At 41.5% G+C, this 17273-nt stretch overlaps 1 protein-coding gene across 3 annotated transcripts in view; it reads left to right on the top strand.

The window, feature by feature from the left end:
* Nucleotides 1–17273, top strand: part of ACOX3 (acyl-CoA oxidase 3, pristanoyl) — a 172265-nt gene that overhangs the window by 53915 nt on the left and 101077 nt on the right. The gene's annotated exons all lie outside the window — the stretch shown is intronic.

Raw genomic sequence — 17273 nt, 5'->3', positions numbered from 1 at the left:
CCTGCAATCCTCTGCGCAGTAGTGCTCTGACTGGGAGAGGAAGGGCCAGTACTCTCTCTGCTGCTTTCTATATCAGTCAACAGTGTGAATATGTTTGCAGTGCATAATACTCCCTCTGCATAGCCATTCATAAATAACTATGCAGCAAGCAAACTAACCGGATGTTGTTGTATCAAGTCAATCAGAGGAGATCAGCAAGATCTGAGAAGTGGGCCTGCTGCATAGCTCTTTATGAGTTACACCAGTGGGGTGGCGCAGTGGCTGTGCAAGCACTGGGTCCTTGTTTTGAGTCTCAGTCAGGACACTATCTGCTTGGAGTTTGCATGTTCTCCCTCTGCATGGGTTTCTTTTGGGCACACCGGTTTCCACCCACACGCCAAAGACATGCTGTTAGGTTAATTTGGTCATGCCTAAATTGGCCCTAGTATGTGTGTCCCAAGCCCAAGCAAATAGATAGGGTTGAGGGTGGTTACCTACCTCAAAGAAAATTCTATGCTAAGGGTTTTTAAGGGCCCCAAACAGATACACTGTGTGTTTGTGTGTATGGAACGCCTGTCTTTACACGCACATGATATTTAATGGCATCCCAGTCTTAGTCTGTAGGGTTCAATATTGAGTTGGCTCATCCTTTTGCAGCTATAACAGCTTCAACTCTTCTGGGAAGGCTGTCCACAAGGTTTAGGAGTGTCTATGGGAATGTTTGACCATTCTTCCAGAAGTGCATTTGTGAGGTCGCGCAGTGATGTTGGACGAGAAGGCCTGGCTTGCAGTCTCCGCTCTAATTCACCCCAAAAATGTTCTTTCGGGTTGAGTTCAGGACTCTATGCAGGCCAGTGAAGTTTTTCCACCCCAAACTCGCTCATCCATGTCTTTATGGACCTCGCTTTTTGCACTGGTGCGCAGTCATGTTGGAACAGGAAGGGGCCAACCCCTGACTGTTCCCACAAAGTTGGGAGTATGAAATTGTCCAAAATGTCTTGGTATGCTGATGCCTTAAAGAGAAAGTAAACCTTCCTGTATACTTTGTACCTATAGGTAAGCCTAGAAAAGGGCTTACCTTTAGGTACTGTTAATATCTCCTAGATGTGCGCAGTTTAGGAGGTATTTACTGTGTACTGCGCCGATGATGTAATCGCGCATGCGCTCTGAAGGAACGGCCGCCTGTGCCGTAAATGGTGGCCCCGCACACATGTGAAGTCACGCAGCTCCGGCCAGTGTCTCAGCTCAAGTCCGCGGCCCCGGAAGGAAGACGACCGTAGATGGATTCGGCCTCCAGTGCAGATGACACGGGCTTCGTTTTCAGGTAAGTGTCACATAATGTGCTAGTATGTGATGCATGCTAGCACATTATGCCTTTACTTTGCAAGGGAAAAAAACCCCATCAGGGTTTACGTCCTCTTTAAAAGCCCAACCCCTGATAGACAACCTCACACCATAATCCTCACCAAATTTTACACTTGCGCAATGCACTCAGGCAAGTACCATTCTCTTGGCAACCACCAAACACAGACACATCCATCTTTAATTCATCACTCCAGAGAACACGTCTCACTGCTGTAGATGAAGCATAAAATACTCCCCATTATAATTTGGTAATATACTGTAAGTTTTTTTTTTGTTTGTTTTTTACAATATTGATCCATTCCTAGTTACTGTGTCTGATCTTTGTTTAACCACTAGATGGCACCATTGCATTATATTAAATTTCAGCACCAGCTTCTCCTTTACTCCTTATCTCAAGTGAACATACAGTGACTAGTCTGGAGGAGTCACCAGTGTGGGCTTTGTAAGTTTCAGAGGCTTTTTCATTTTTACAGTTATTTTTTTATAGTGCTGACAGTTTACATAGCACTTCACATATCTACCCTTTACATACGGTCCCTATCTAACATGCATGTGTACACATACTAGAACTAATTTAGACAGGAACCAATTAACCTATCAGCATATCTTTGGAGTGTGGGAAAAAAAACAGAGGAAACCCACCCTAGCACAAGGAAAACATGCAAACTCCATGCAGATAGTGTCCTGACCTGGATTCAAACCTGGGACTCCAGTGTGGCAAAGCAGTGCTAACCACTAAGCTACTGTGCTGCCATTAATGCCACAATAAAGGTACTACTTGGCACTTTATAGCGGCTACTGTCCAGCATTTTTTTGGGCTTCATGCTGAAGTGACTGTCACTGCGACTGCTGGAGCGGAACAGGGAAGAAGCACTTTGCCTCTGTCCCTGTTAAGTGCACTGTCCCTGCACTGCATTTAAAGTGTTGCTAACCCAGGACCCTGCATTCATTATATCTGGTCTCTCACAGTACACAGAACATGGAAATGCAATCATTTCAGTAAAAATAAACTACTAAATACCATTTCTCATTGGCAGTATATAGCAGTTTTGTGACTTCTATCAGTTTCTGGTTAAAGAGTTTAGGAGTAGTTTGCACACTACACTGGCTGTCCTATCAGGATGCAGGACCCCTGACCCTCTGTCTACAGAGTGCTGATTGGCCCTGTGCTGATCACATGCATTATCCCAAGCAAAAAAAAAAAAAACCCTCTAACAATACACACCAAACTGAGCATGTGCAGCCTGACTAGTAACTCTGTCTTATCCGGACATATTTTGGAGTCGGTGGAAGAAGGGGAGGATCTGTGCATACAGGATCAAACAGCCTTATTACAAAATGCAGAGGATTAACCTCTTAGGTTCCACAGTGAGTATAACGAGCACGCTTTACTGCATATACAGACTGATTTTACTGTTGTGGGTTTAGTAACACTTTAACACTTGCAGTACAGGGACATACCCACTGAGAGGGGGGATTTTTGTTCTTCCTAAACTTTAACTTTTAGAAAACCAAAATAGGCTGATAGGTATGAAGTGCAGGCACTTATGGTCTGTATTGGACCTTAACAGATCCCTCCCACCAACCAACATTTGTTCTTGAAACATCAATATGCTGGGCTGTCTCATGGGCCAACAGGAATGTGTAGGAGACAGGGAGGGGTAGACAAGCCTCAGCACTGCCAGAAAATTATGTCACAAAGGTGCCAACGCTTGGGAGAAGCAAAAGGTACTAAAAGCTGCTGCAGATATGGGCCAGCCCCACATATCCATCAGCAGTGTTTGGTTTCTTTAATAAAGTGACAGAGTTTCTTCCAGCAGTCCAGTTTTTAAAACCTTTGATACTTACTAAACCCCCCAATACGTGCTTGAGCCCCATTGTGATCGAGCGATATAAACAAGAACCTCAGACTCTCCCTCCTCATTGGCTGAGACAGCAGCCATTGTTAATCACAGCCAATGTGGAGAGAGAGGGGGCGGGGCCAATTTTGGCTCTGTGTAGAGTATACCAGGCAGATTTCTCTGCTCCAGCTGCTGCAGCACAAAAAATTCACTCCCTGCCACCCACATGCCCAGCATTTAAATTCAAGCTTGAGCAAATTTTTGGCTTTATATCTCCTGCCTTTCCATCTGGTGGATTCTGCCCCCTTCTGTGAATTTGCAGAATGTGCTGTACCACAATTGCAGGTTCCCAGTTGCTATTTCTTTGCACATAAGGCCATTCCAGGTCTGTATCATCACCTGGAAGACAATATTTTGGCATTGTTGAGCAAGACAGTCAGCCGCAAGGTCCACCCTACTGCTGAAACGTGGTCCAGCAAGCATGGTCAGGGAGGATATTTTTTTTTTACAGCACACTGGGTAACTCTGCTTGCAACTAGGAAGGATGCAGGACAGGGATTAGTGCTGGAGCTTCTTTTGCCGCCACGTTATGTGAGATCTGTCAGCTCCACTTCCTCCTCCATGCCCTCCTCTGCTGAATTGTCTTATAACCTACCAGTACCCCCTAAGCGTTCAAGGGGCTATTTAACAAGTCAGGCTAAAATAAGCACTGCTTCAGCTGGTCTGTCTAGGAAACAGGAGCCACACCGGAGCAGAGATTCTTTCAGCTCTGCGGGGGCAGGCCCAGAGGTGGTTCACGCCATGGAAGCTTGAGCCAGGAATGGGGGTGTGTGATAATGGGATGAACCTTCTGTCTGCTTTTGACAGGGAAAGTTGGCACATGTGCCATGCCTGGCACATGTCTTCAATTTGGTTGTGCAGCATTTCTTAAACAGGTACCCACGTTTGCAAGATCTTCTAAAGCAGGCCAGAAGAGTCTGTAGCCATTCCAGGGGGTCATACACACCAGTGTTTGGTTGACTGAAATTCAGCGGAAATTCCACCTGTCCATAAACCGCCCCCCAGGTGGAACTCAACTTTGTCAATGCTGTGGTAGCTGCACATATTACAGATGGCCATCAATGAGTGCCTGTGTGACTATGGCACAAGGACAGGCTCAGGGCAGCTCTGCTTTTTTTCCCCATGCCAATGGCTGCTGATAAAGGATGCACTGTACTGTCACCATTTGAGGAGGTGACAAGGATGGTGAACCATGACAGTGCATGCATCAGTTACACAATCCCCCTTATGTTCCTGCTGGAACATACTCTGCATGGCATTATGGGCAGGACACTGAAGGCAGAGCAGCGGGAAAAAGAGGAGGACTTCCTTTCCTCTCAAGGCCCTCTTTATGCAGACACCATTCTTGTGATGCCACAGAACACACAAGAGGAGAGGGAGGAGGTGGATTCTGACAGTTTTGGAGGCATTGAAGCAGAGGATGACATACATCAATCTTTAGGGTATGGTTTTCAGTCCTCAGAAACCTTTGGAGTAGTACGCTGATGGGAGGAGGCAGTTCTAGATAGTGTAATAGTCAATGAACCCGAGGACTCTTGCGGTGCATGGGCTCCATGACTCTTTAAAGCCTGTGAAAGTACCCAAGAATTCCTGGTATCAAGGAGAAGGGTGGCAACCCTTCTTGACCACCGTTACAAGGGAAAAGTCTCAGAATTTATCTCATCCCCACAGAGGGTGCAGAAGATGAAATATCTCCAGGACACCTTAAAGAGGAGTTGGTCAAAGAAGGACGGGGGGTCGCCTCAGTGATGCATTTCAACATTTTCCTAGTCCTCAGCGCCAAGGACTGTCAGCTTCCACATCCCATTGGCAGCGTCTGCATCATATGGTAGCAGATTATCTAGGGGTGAAAATACACAGCTTTCCAGTAGTTGATCCACTGGGTTTCATGAGAATAGACCACTGGCCAGAACTTGCCCAGTATGAAATTGAGCTGCTGGGCTGCCCTGCATCCAGCATGCTTTCCAAACGGGCAGTGCTGCCGGAGGTTTTGTGACAGATAAAAGAGTTGACATTTGGCGAAATGAATCAGACCTGTATTAGCAGCAGCTGCCAAGCCCCTGATGCCGATGTCGCTGATTAAGTGTTAATGGGAACTCCAATCTCTGCAAGGCTGCCTAGTCTGCTTAACTTTGTGGGTGTTGAGTTCATCATAAAAGTACGTGTTTGGTATAAGTTTTATGGGCACAATTAACACCCAAGGACCAATTTTTCCGCACCTCTTTGACAGGTACATCAAATTCATTTTTTTTTACAGCAAGGCCTATTCTTGCTTTCATCAAGAGTACCTCTAGAACACAGATCTCCAAACTACGGCCTTCCAGCTGTTGCAGAACTACACTTCCCATGAGGCATTGTAACACTCTGAAATTCGCAGACATGACTAGACATGATGGGAATTGTAGTTCCTGAACAACTAGGGCGCTTCCGAATGTTATGGGGCGAAGGCACCACCAACTCCCAAAGACCAGTTTTTCCACAACTGTATGACAGGGGCGTCAAATTTGTATTTTGTTACAGCAAGGCCAATTCTTGTTTTCATCAAGAGTACCTCTAGAACAGTGGTTCTCAACTCCCATCCTCAGGACCCACTAACGGGCCAGGTTTTCAAGATAACTGAAATACATCACAGGTAAAATAATATGCTGCTCATTGATTGCAGTATTCTAGTTAGAGTTGTGATTGGGACTAGATAGGCTGGGGTTAGGGTTAGGAGATTGGTACTAGGTAGGCTGGGATTAGGATTAGGGGATTTGGACTAGATAGGCATGGATTAGGGTTAGGGTTGAGTGATTGGGACTAGGTAGGCTGGGATTAGGGATAGGGGATTTGGACTAGGTAGGCTGGGATTAGGGTTGTGGTTGGGTGATTGGGTCTAGATAGGCTGGGTTAGGGTTGGATGATTGGGACTAGATAGGCTGGGATTCGGGTTAGGGGATTTGGACTAGGTAGGCTGGGATTAGGGGATTGGGACTAGATAGGCACGGATTAGGGTTGGGTGATTGGGACTAGATAGGCTGGGATTATGGTTGTAGTTGGGTGAATGGGACTAGATAGGCTGGGATTAGGATTGGGTGATCAGCAGTTTTTGAAATACCCAGACCAGCCCAACAACTAAGCCACTTTCAAAGTCTGTCAAATCCCCTTTCTTCCCCATTCTGATGCTCGGTTTGAACTTCAGCATGTTCTCTTCACAACGTCTTGATGCCGAAATGCATTGCGTTGCTGCCATGTGATTGGCTGATTAGCAATTTGAGTTACCAAGCAATTGAACAGGTGTACCTAATAAAGTGGCTGGTGTGTATGTGTGTATGTATGTGTATATATATATATATATATATATATATATATATATATATATATATCCACCAGTAGGCATGCATTACATAGCCCATACCATCTACCCACTAGTGTGAATCTTACAGTATTCACATTCCTAGCCAACATTTATAATTGATACAAGAAAAGTTGCATTTGCAGACAGTTTGCCATGAAATCAGCTCTAAAATATTCCTGCTGAGTGCAATTGGTCTGTGAAATCAGAATTTACGTACCCTTTTCACTAGTAAATTATCACATTAAGGCATATTAACTCTTCAATGTGACAACTGCTGTTTATATGTCTACATAAGATCCATTGGAGTTAATGTTAATTTTTAATACACAATATTGACAGCCTGACTGAATCCCTCTGAATTCTGTGTATGTTTTTATGGGCTCTATAGCTTGCCTCAGGTGCATTAGTTACTAAGTGTCTGAAAATTATTATACCATATGTTTTCTTATTCCCCTGCATAAGAGAATGTGACCTATAATCTCAGTGTATTGCTTTAATTATAGTTGGACTGAATATTACCTCATGTTAAAAACTCCCATAATATTTTACTTTCTGCTGGGCGGAAGCAGTGTTAAAGTAGAACTATAGGCAATTTTTTTTTTCCTTTTGGATAGAGTAAGGAAGGGTTATGACTTTTTTATTTTATTTTTTTACAATCCGTGTCCCTTTTTGGAGATTTCCCTTCACTTCCTGTTCCATAGCCAAACAGGAAGTGGGAGGAAATCCCTGCAAGTTAAAAGGATCTCTTGATTACCCCCAAGTCACCAGAACTAGTGTTCCCATTGGAAGATTTCCTCGTTATTACTTTCCTGGGCACAACCAAAAATGTGGTATTTTCTTTACTTTCAATGATAATGGTAAATAGGACAAATTGGTTGGTCTAGTAAAGGCATAAAGTATGTTCACTGTTAAAACAGGTAAGTCTAATATTTACCCAGTGTATTTCACTAAAGGGTAATATTACCAACCTACATATGTACAGTATTTAAGTGCAGGTTTCACCATAACCTAATCACCTATCCCACACTCTGGAGTATTTAAATGGACATCCTCTATGAGTATAGATCAGTTTTTTAAATGGGAGAGTGTCATTAACCTATTTTCTTTATCATACATCATGGGACGCAGAGCCTTAACTAATTACTTAATGGGTTATAGCCCACCTTCAGGTGATGGACACTGGTATACACAATCCAGGAATTTCACTCCCTATATAACCCCTCCTCCTTCCAGGAGCACATCAGTTTTTTCACCAGTGTCTAAGGTGTTGGTTACGAGTGAAGATGTGCTCTGAGGAGCTCCAGGAGGGATCCATGCTGGATTTAAATAGCCTCCATAGACCAGATCCATCCAAAAGGCCACTGACGCCTAAATGGATGGTACCTGGGGCCTGTATCCGAAGCACAAGGTTTTTGCCTGTAACGCCTCTCTTTGTAGGGCCTGACCCAGGGCTTAGGTCTTGCTACATTACCTAAAGCTTTCCTGGTGGGGTGCTTTACAGGTCCAAGGGAGTTGGAACCCGATATCTTGGGACCCAGTCCTTGAAGGTTTGCTAAACACAGCCCGCTGGGATGGGTGAAGGTTGGATTGTCTGTTAATTCAGCAAATCCTGCGGCGTGGATAAGGTAAGGGAAGAAACTTAGGAACTGAAAAGTCCACCTATATATTCTTCTATTAGGGAAAAAATGTTGTCATGCCTTAATTTTCCACTAGAGGGAGTCTATGCACATACCTTACTCTGTTGTCTTCACTGTAAAGCTCAGCCAGTCTGTGTGTGGCCGCAGCAGCGTGGGCAGAGGGGTTCCACTCAGGTAAAAGAAATCTGCCAAATGCTTTCCTTCTCCCCCCTGAAGGGACCAGAGGGTTAGGGGGACATCAGCAGTGTACCCCCTTATATTATGGAGGCCCCACTGGTACTGCTACTATTGTTAACTATTGTTACTGTTGACTGCTGTTACTGTTGTGTGTCTGCTGCTAAACAGGCCTCTGCCCCCCCCCCCCCCCCCCAATGTTGGTTCTGTAGACCCAAAAGCGCCGCGCACATTCCCTGGAACATTTTTAAATGAAAAGAGGGGCGGAATTTTTTTCTGAGGTGTGGGGCCTAAGCGCGGTGCCATGAACGTCTATGAGGATGCACGGCAGGCAAGAACATGCACCGTCTGCATTGATAATTGATATCAATGCAGACGGTGCCATGTGTGCGCCATTAATGGGTGCACACATAGAAGCACCCATTGGTTTATTTTGTTTAGTACCCAACAGGAACATGCAATTGAACCTTTTATTACATGCTCGACGGAGCGTGTCATTTACCTGCTCCAGTGCCCCCGTGGGCTACAATATGTGGGCAGGACTAAATGACCCCTCTCTGTCAGATTGAACGAGCATATCACTAATATAAAAATGGCTTTCCAAAGCATTTGGTTAATAAACATTACCTTTTGGTACATAACAAGGATCCCTCTAAGACTGTGTTTTTTTTTTTGCGATTGACAGATACCGGCCACACTGGAGAGGGAGTGCTTTGGTTAGAAGTAATTCTAGGTTGGAAATGGCCTTGAGCTTGTAGGTCAAAGATTTGGAACATCAGTGCAATAATGTGTTAGACACTGTCTAGATCGAACTCTTGGTTTTTATATGCATGTGGTTCCTTATTTGACCAATTGAGGTCCTTTGCATATTTTATTTCCAAAAACCTTTTCTTGAGTTTGTGTCATTATCCTCATTGGCCCGCAAAAGTGACCTTTTTGGCTGCATGCTTATGTGCTATATTTTTTTTTTTGGTGCATTTTATTGGGAAGCTTTAAAGATTCCCCTAATTAATAATTTTTTTTTTTTTTTTTTTCTAATTAAACCCTCTATGTTTAGCACTGGACACGTTTTTTTCGCAGTACTTTTTCTAAATTTTGGACCGCGGGGTGGCAATGGAGGAGGTTTTTAGGTGCGTGGGTTTATTCCCTACACTTAAATTTGTGCTATTATCCCTCCAGTTTTAAATATATGTTTATCTTGAGGTCTCTCCTTTTTTTTTTATACTCTACTTAGGCAGTTGGATATCTACGGGTATCCCCATTTTTTGTTTTTATATGGGCTAACTATGAATGCGCTAGGCTGTTCCCTTCCTTCTTTTATATATATATATATATATATATATATATATATATATATATATATATATATATATATAATTTTTTTTTTTTTTTTTTTTTAGATATGTGGCTTTTCTATATTTTATTATAATTATGTTATGGTTTTTAGAACATGTCATTATGTATCTATTTATGGAAAAAATTGTTAAGGTATTGTTGTAATAAATATGTTTTGCCTGGTAGATTCTTGTATGGTAGATTCGGCTTCTTGCAGGTCTCCCATAGATTATGCCTGATGTTCCGGTTTAACTCACATTGAGGCTTGGTTTGTTTTGGTTCTATATAATTCACGACGCATCAGTGCGTCGCCTGTTCCCCAGAAGATGTCATTGTTCTGGCGAAACGTACGTCAGGAGGAGTTGACGTGCTGACGTTGCCGCGTACCAGTGTCCGAGTGGACAGGTGTTTATGCACAGTCAGCTGGCTATTTTTGCTGTTAATATCCACAACATTGTAAGTGTTATTTTAATTTTTTATTAAACTTGTCCAGTCGGAATTATGCTATGGTGAGCCTTTCTTTTTTCGAGTTGTGTGTGACCACCTGTTGAAGCTTCCAGGTTTAGGAGAGCCAGCCGTGTTGCCACTAAACATCAGTTAGAGTATGGATTCACTTGGGGTACCTGGCCTGGTTTCAAGATGCAAGCCCGGATTGGAGATACCTGTTTTATTTGGGATAAAGGTCCCAACCGGGATATAGGTCACAAGCTTGGTTAGCTTGCTATTTGGTAAGCTTGTATTTCACAAGGGGGGTCACTGTTTTGGTTGCGCTGGTGGATTTGTCACAAGATTAATATCAACTAATTCATTTTTTGGACACTTGGTTTATAAATTTGGACTGCTATCACAGTAGGAGAATTCCATCTCTACTTTCTTATCCAAGATTCTCATCTATACACGATTTCATATATATATTTCCAATATATGTACTTTTTATGTTATTTTATTTTATTTTATTTATTTAATTACCTGATTTCGTTTTTTGTTTTTTTTTGTTTTTTTATTTTTTCATTATTTGGTTGATCATGTTTCTGGTGATTATAATATATTCAAATTTTTCTTAGTCACAAGTCTAACACTTATCATAATTGTTATTTATTCACCCTCTAGTGCTACTACATCATTTTCCATTTACTATTTGTTTGTATCCCACTTTTAGCAGCTGCTTTTTTCACTAGTATTTTTTATTTTTCATTTTAGCATGGTATTTTTACTCCTTTAAAAGAGAAGTCACTACATTGTCTTGATGCGGTGAGAGCAGTGAAAATCTATTTAAAGACAACTGCTCAGATTTGTAAGACTGATATCTTATTTATTCTGCTAGAGGGTCCTAAGAAAGGACAGGCCGTGTCAAAATCCACTGTCGCTAACTGGATTCGGCAAGTTATAATTCAAACTTATGATTTAAGGGGTAAGATTCCCCCTTTTTAAGTTAAGGCGCACTCGACCAGGGAGGTTAGTGCTTCTTGGGCAGTGCGCCATCAGGCCTCCATGGCTCAGATCTGTAAGGCTGCAAATTGGTCTTCAGTGCATACACTCACAACATTTTTTCAGCTGGATGTAAGGAGGTATGAGGATATCGCCTTTGTGCACAGTGTGCTGCAGGCAGCAGTATAGGTCCTCAAGTCTGGGAGTACCCTCTGGTTTGTGTCTCCCACCCCTCAAGTAGCATTGCTATGGGACGTCCCATTAAGTAGGCTCTGTGTCCCATGATGTACAATAAAGAAAATAGGATTTAGCTTACCTGTAAAATCCTTTTCCTGGAGTACATCATGGGACACAGCGGTCCCTCCCCTCTTTTTTGGGATTTAAGTATATTGCTTTGCTACAAAAACTGATGTGTTCCTGGAAGGAGGGGTTATATAGGGAGTGAAATTCCTGGATTGGAGTGTCCATCACCTGAAGGTGGCCTATAACCCATTAAGTAATTACTTAAGGCTCTGTGTCCCATGACGTACTCCAAGAAAAGGATTTTACAGGTAAGCTGTTATAAAAATCATAATTTTTCCATCTCTGGATTGTAGGGGGAGTGCCTGAATCCAGTTCCGGGCCACTGCCTTCTGTGCTAAGAAGAGGGTTTCATTCCTAAAAGTAGCAAGTAATTTATCTACATCTGCCTCCTGCAGTAAGCCCAGCAGGCATAGTTTTAGGTCTAGTACAACAGGGAAACCCATCTTGTCATGCAGTAAATGGACCACCCAAAGCCAGTATGTTTGTATAGCTGGGCAGTTCCATATCAAGTGGTAAAACATGGCAGCTGCTGAAGCACATCGTGGACATAGTGGACTTCATGTTGGTTGGAAACGAGCCAGCCTTTGTGGTGTCAGGTAAGTTCTTTGTATAATATATAATTGTGTTAGTCTATCCAACATTTTGTGGATGCTGTTTTAGTACCCTCCAGAATTTCCTCCCAGTCTGTATCTTCAATAGCCCCAATATCAAGTTCCCATGTGGTCTTAGCTTTATGCTAATGCCATGACAGTAGGAAGACGAATAGTGGAGTACAGATTAAAAATAAACTTGGAATGTTCTGTACCTAGAATAATACCCAATACCCATGATGGGGGAGGGGGTGACCAGGCAGACATTTCAATTTGTGAATTGGGTCTGTAGCGCATGGCGGACCTGTAGATATCTGAAAAGTAAATGGTTGGGAAGGGAAAATACGTCTTTAAGTGTCTGGAATGTTTTAGGCCCTGAAGTAGTCATGACCCAGTATAAGTAGACTATGCCCTATGCATCCAATAATATAGGGTCTAGAATGGTGAGCAGTTCTGGCATATGGTTGTTAAAACATAGAGGGATGTGGGAGTGAACTTGACCGATGTCGAGTTTTTTTAAGGCTAATTCCCATATACGTTGGTGATGCAAAAGTATTCCATCATTATAACGAGGATTTTGTTGATATATTTTCCCACGTAGAATGGCTTGAACAGTATGGGCTGAATGGCTGGAGCCATAGCAAACCATAAATTGGCAACGTTGTAGCTCTGATTTATTAAAATAGTAAAAATGAGAGGCTAGGTAATAGTCTTGTAGGTCCGATATGGCAGTTCCTCCTAGGGTTGTAGGGTTTTTAAGGAGTGCCAAGGTAATTTGTGTCTACAAATGAGTTTAGAATAGATTCCATCGTCTTAAAGAATTTTAGGGGTATGTAGAGAGGAGCTTGCCTCATAATATATAAGATCTTAGGGAGCAGTATCATGTTGATTATACCTGTATGTCCCATTACCCCCAGTGGTAATCTAGCCCGTGTTTGTGTTTTAGCCTTAACTGGTTCCCGACCGCCTCCTGTACATATACTGCGGCACAATGCCACATTTGCGCGAAACCCCATATATATACACGACCTTCCTTTAAGAGCCGCCAGGGGGCGAATGCACCTGCTGCATGGCAGGGGACCCGATGAGCGTGGCTGGCGGTCACGATCGCCGCCGGCCATGGGCGATCGCATGCACAAGCACCAGCATGGGGATTTGTGTGTGTAAACACACAAATCCCTGTGTTGTCAGAGAAGAGGAGACATGTCGTTTGTTCCTACTATGTAGGAACAGCGAAATGTCTCCTCTCCTACTCATTTCTATCCCCATACAGTTAGAACACACTGAGGGAAATGTCAGTGGTCCCAAAAATGTGTCAAAAGTGTCCGATCTGTCCACTGCAATGTCGCAATACTGCTAAAAATCGCAGATCACTGCCATTACTAGGAAAAAAAAATGGCATAAATCTTTCCCATAGTTTGTAGACGCTATAACTTTTGCACAAACCAATCAATATACGTTTATTGCGATTTTTTTTTTTTTTACCAAAGATATGTAGAAGAATATATATTGACCTAAACTAATGAAGAAATTTGTTTTTTAAAAACATTTTTGGGGATATTATAAGGTAAAATATATAATTTTGTTTTTTTTCCCCAAAATTGTCACTCTTTTTTGTGTATAGCGCAAACAATTTAAACTGCAGAGGCGATCAAATAGCACCAAAAGAAAGCTCTATTTTGGGGGAAAAAAGGACGCAAATTAAATTTGGGTACAGCATTGCATGGCTGCGCAATTACCAGTTTAAGTGACGAACCAAAATTGTAAAAAGTGCTCTGGTCAGGAAGGGGGTAAAATGAAGGTGAATATAGTCTCTAACGCACCTAGTAACCACCACTCCCAGATATTTGATTGTTGATATTGGTGTATAGGGGGTGTATAGGGGGTGTATAGGAGATGGGGGAAATTAATCAAGGGGTAGAATTTAGGATTTGTCCCAGTTAATGCGTAAGTCTGAAAATTTCCCCAAATTCTCGGTAGAGAATAGTGTCATCTGCATAAAGGCCTATCTTTTCTACATCAGTACCCATTTTAAGGTCATATATTTTAGATTTTGCTCTGATGGTAAAAGCCAACGGTTCAGCTGCCAGGGCATATAATAGACGTTTGCCCCTCTCCACGGGTAATTGATCCGATAACCATCTGTTAACGTACATCTGGGTTTTAGGGGCCTGATATAGGAGCTGTACCCATTTAATAAAGTTAGGCACGAATCCAAAGCTATGCAAAAATTCCCACAGGTATTGCCATTCAACCGAATCAAAGGCATTGGCTGCATTCAAAGCCACTATAACCTGAGTGCCAGAGTTCTCGGGTGAAGCCTGGATGTTGATGAACAAACGCCTAATGTTCATAGTGGTATTTTTCCCAGGCATCAACCAGGTTTGATCGTGGTGGACTAGGGAGATTATTTCTTTATTTAGCCGGGAAGAATTTTGGCCAGGATTTTAATGTCAACTTGCAGCAATGAAACTGGGCAGTACGAATCAGGATAGTGGGGATCTTTACCTAGTTTGGGGAAAACTATAATTTGAGCTTCCTCCATAGAAGACGGGAGTATCCCCTTGTCAAATATAAATTGATATAGGGTTCTCAATTTAAGAATGAGAATTTCAGAGTATGCAGTATAAAATTCTAGGGATAGTCCGTTGAGACCTGGAGCTTTGGATTTGGCTAATTGTGACAATGCAGTAGTAATGTTATCTGTTATGATATGTGCTTCTAGCGTTTTCAGTTGATCAGCCGTAAGATGGGGAAACTGTATAGTTTGGAGGGAGTCCCTTATGTCTTGTGGGGAATGTAGACTCTGATGTATAAAGAGTATTATAAAAACTTTTAAATTTGGCAGCCACTTGAGGGGGGTCAGTAAGAATATTTCCATTTGAATCCAGTAAGGAAACAACTACTGGTGGTTTGTTAGCTAAGTGGGCTATGTAGGCCAACAGTTTTCCAGAACGCTCACCATGTTCGAAAACTTTTTGCTTACAAAAGAAAAGCCATTGTCTGGTCTTTTCTGTATATAACTGTGTGACATCTTGGGCTTGCAGTTTAACTCTGTCAAGCTTTTCATGGGAAGGGGGTCTATTAAATGCCTCTTCCAGTTGTAATTTATTCAACGACGTCTGAATTATTAGTTTAGAGAAGCGATTTAACCTATTTATCCATGTGGATAGAATCATGCGCACATGAAATTTAAATGAGTCACTATGTGACATGTGAAAGAATAAAGGTAGTAGGTTGCGCTATGGAACTTATGTAGAAAATATAGGGGAAGGAAAAAATAGGTAAGAGCTGCCTCTATTACTATCCACCTGGTGGGGTGGAGAATGTTAGATGGGGGGTACTATGAATAGATTTGGCGCTATACCTATATATGAAAATATATGTTGCCAAAAACTTAATAGTGTACTAAATTAAAAGTGTTATATCAACCTGGTGTGTAAGTGCCAATGTGCAATAAATAATTCTAGTATTGAAATAAAAATATAAATATATAAACTATAAGCGAAAAAGTTCAAAATGTGTGTGTATAGAATATTTGTCGCGTTGGTAAGTATTTGCCAGCGTGCTGGCTATAAAATGTAAGATTAGCTTGGGTGCAATAGAAAACCTGAAATAGTGATCACTTCTTAAACTCTAGAACATATAAATACCTTAAACTTGTGAACTGCTTAATATATTAGTGATCAATTAGATAAAAATTATACAAATAAAATATGAACCACAAAAAATATAACCCAGTAATTGGATTTAGAGTGCACAGATGTGACAATAAGGTCTATGCATGCAGTAATAAAATGTACAATAAATATGTGATAGATATCAGTACATCAAGTGAAACATGCCAAATATTGGGACTGAAAAAATAAAAAAATAAAAATTGTTTTTCAAAAAATGAAAAAAAAAATAAAAAAAAAAAATTAAATATTTGTCCCAGAAAATGTGTACAAAGAAAAAAGTCTAAAAATATAAAAGATAAAAAGTAAACAAGCAAGAAGTCTCTAGTGCAGTGCAATTAATGGGGGATTTCCCGTGGGTAAAGGAAGGGATGTGATGGATCCAAACTATTCTTCATGCATTGTGGACACTTCTAGGTTGTACTCTCACCAGAAAAATAACCCCATCCGGGGTGGATTTTTTGAAAAACAATTTTTATTTTTTTATTTTTTCAGTCCCAATATTTGGCATGTTTCACTTGATGTACTGATATCTATCACATATTTATTGTACATTTTATTACTGCATGCATAGACCTTATTGTCACATCTGTGCACTCTAAATCCAATTACTGGGTTATATTTTTTGTGGTTCATATTTTATTTGTATAATTTTTATCTAATTGATCACTAATATATTAAGCAGTTCACAAGTTTAAGGTATTTATATGTTCTAGAGTTTAAGAAGTGATCACTATTTCAGGTTTTCTATTGCACCCAAGCTAATCTTACATTTTATAGCCAGCTCGCTGGCAAATACTTACCAACGCGACAAATATTCTATACACACACATTTTGAACTTTTTCGCTTATAGTTTATATATTTATATTTTTATTCCAATACTAGAATTATTTATTGCACATTGGCACTTACACACCAGGTTGATATAACACTTTTAATTTAGTACACTATTAAGTTTTTGGCAACATATATTTTCATATATAGGTATAGCGCCAAATCTATTCATAGTACCCCCCATCTACTATGTGACATGTAGCTGTACCCTCTTTATTGTCAAAGAAGAACTTGATTTCAATTTCGATCTGGCAAGATTGACGGGCAGTAGGGATTAAGTCTCCATAAGGATGTAGGGGATGATAAACAATGAGGGCGTCATCCAGCAGGGGGAATGGTCATATAAAATTCTAGGGGCAAAACCCGTCCCTGTCACATTATGTAAAAGGTTAAAATAAATAAAGAAAAGTACAGGAAAACTGCCAAGTGAACCTTTCCAATAGGGATGTTGGTTTTTTCTCTAGTAAGGTGTCAATTTTATCCCTATCCCTGAGGTTGAGAAATTTTCCAATAAATGTGCAGGATGGGTCTCCTGGAGGGGGGGTGGGGGGGGGTCTTGCCGGAATACCGCGTGCCAGTTCTACCGCAAACAAGACAGAGAATGCATATCTTCCATAGGTGTTAATAAGGAGGTTCTCCAGAAATTAATTTGAGTCATTACTTCCTGCCCTCTCTTTCCCTCTGGGAGCCCAATAAACCGGAGATTGCATCT

Source organism: Lithobates pipiens, unplaced genomic scaffold (assembly GCF_037356315.1).
Source record: "Lithobates pipiens isolate NorthernLeopardFrog02 unplaced genomic scaffold, aLitPip1_a1.2 Scaffold_13, whole genome shotgun sequence".
In the NCBI taxonomy this organism is placed as follows: domain Eukaryota; kingdom Metazoa; phylum Chordata; class Amphibia; order Anura; family Ranidae; genus Lithobates; species Lithobates pipiens.
This window is presented reverse-complemented; position numbering and strand designations above follow the sequence as displayed.